This window comes from Penaeus vannamei, chromosome 2, assembly GCF_042767895.1.
Source record: "Penaeus vannamei isolate JL-2024 chromosome 2, ASM4276789v1, whole genome shotgun sequence".
NCBI lineage: Eukaryota > Metazoa > Arthropoda > Malacostraca > Decapoda > Penaeidae > Penaeus > Penaeus vannamei.
The window spans coordinates 24,038,281-24,040,780 of NC_091550.1; positions in this window are offsets into that span (position 1 = coordinate 24,038,281).

Genomic DNA, 2,500 nt, shown 5'->3' on the forward strand with positions numbered 1-2,500 from the left:
GTGTTTGATATGGTGCATTACGAAACACTGCGGGAGATCCTGTTATTGAGAGGAATACCAACAAGGATTATGGGACTAATAGCAAGCCTGTATCCTGGTACTGAAAGTGCTGTAAAGTGTGTGTGTGGTGGCCTGTCCAGCTTCTTTCCTGTTAGTTCAGAAATGAGGTAAGGCTGTGTCCTTGCTCCAATTCTTTTCAGCGATTGCTTGGACTGGATATTGGGAAAAGCTACTATTTAAAGTCATTGTGGAGCAACTCTGGGCAATATCAAGGTTTCTGACCTTGACTTTGCTGATGATGTTGCTATTCTACCTGAGTATTTGGAAACCTTAGTGGTGGCTCTGGGTGCATTTAGCAATGAAGTGAAGCCCTTGGGTCTAAAAGTCTCCTCGACTAAGACCTAGATCCAGGACTTTGGGAACTTCCTAGAACCTGCTCGGTCGTTCTGTGCTTGCAGCGAGGACACCTTGGTAGTGTAGTTCATAATTCAGGGATGTCAGACCAGGAAGTCAGTAGATGGATTGGCCTGGCGGCAGGGTTCATGAACTCTTTCGATAAGAGTATTTGAAGATGTGCAGAAGGACCAAGCTACACTTCTTCAAGGCCCTGACAATGCCAGTTTTACTATACTGTATTGAAACCAGGACGCGCCAGATCATGGCGGGACCACATGTCCAACCAACGGTTGCACTGTTAGACTGGCACAGGACCTGTTACTTGCCAACTCAGGCTATATGGCCAACTGGCTTGCTTCCCACAGGATGATCCTGCCCACCAGGGTGTCTCTGTACGAGACAGCCCTGGGTGGAGGCCTGTGGGACGACCTAGGAGTAGTAGCTTGGGCAGTTCTATTAAACCAATCGTGGGGAGCTCGGGAGATGGCTTGCCGTAAGAAATCATCGAAGGGTGGTTGCGGCTATGCGCCCCTGTCGGCGTTAGCTCTCCAATGATGATGATAGAAGATAGATGTATATATACAGGTGATATCACCGATTTCCCAACATTCTTGGCTCCTATTGGGACCAGATTTTTGCCAGTTACCAACTAGGCTGCGCTGTAAACAATTAAGTGATTGCTGATTGATGAAAAAGGGGAGAAAAAAGTGATTTTGAGAAAGAGCACATGAAATTACATCTATAGAGAGAAAGTGCCAGGCATTAACCTAGCATGCAGTTTAAAGAAACTGCAACTAGTTCTCGTGTAGGGAGATAATGTGGCTCGCTTTATAAGTGACCTTCAGACTATTGTGGGGAGCAGCAGCCCTAAGGGACAAATTTCCTTGTTAGAGTCGACTAAGGATTTTCCTTGTTAGCTGTAGAACAGATGGATGAGTGATGACCCAGGCACTATCATGTGTTCCTATTTCCTTTGCCAGCTCTTATGTGAGATCTTGCAACAGACGAGTCGGGACTGTGGCAATAATGCAATAGCTGTAGATCTCATGTATTGGAAGCTTAAAACCAAGGGGTATTAAACAGGGCTGGTTTGAGGCTTCAGGCGAATCAAGTTATGAGGCCCCTTCAGATGGAGGCACCCAGAGGTCATTAGAACCCCCCCCCCTCTTTTTTACTCGTGATATGTTTTTGTGACAAAGCTCAAATAAAAGGCCCCAAACAGATCTTTTGCCACAAATAAGAGGTCAAAAAGGGTTCTTTTTATTTTAGTACGGGAGCCCAGAGACATTTGTTTCACATCTCGAGTACAAAAGGTTTGAGGCCTGGAATGTATGCATCTATGATAGGAGACCTCAAAGGGCAATTCTTAAGTTAAGCAATTCTGCACAGCAACCAGGGGGGGGGGGCACTAAAGACCCCTAACTGTGACACTTAGTTCACAATTTGAATACATCTATCTTTCAAACTTGTCTTAAAATATTCTCTGTATGAGTGGAAATCAGAATTCCCAATTCTTAAGTTTTCAAATTGTGTATTAGGTCGCTTACGAAGGCCCACTTAAGAATGCAAAATATACTCTTTGACCCACCCTTGAGAATGTGCCACTAATATCCACCCTGACAAAAAAGACAATCATACATTGTATACAGACACAATATTTTGTTTCATTTATAAGCTACACAAAAATGTATGCATAAATTATGCTTCAAAATCAGATCATACATAGTAAGTCATGTAGTAAAGCTCTACCGCCTATCAACAATTAAATCTAAAATCTTGGAACAAAAAAATATTTCTGTTTTAACAAAATGTAAATTTTATCAAAATTAATTCCTATTGCCTAACGATATTGGTTTTATCGCGGACTATCGCTTATAAACTATGTAACATGTTTAATGTAATTACCCTGAACTGAAAACAAATTTTAATGTATGTGAAAATTATATCATCATTATCATTATTGATATGATTACCATTATCACTATCATTATTACCATCGTTATTATTATCTATATCATTATTATTATCATCATATTTTTCTCTGTTATAATAATCATTATCATCAGTGATATTGTTATCACCTCAATTTCTTGTTATCATAACT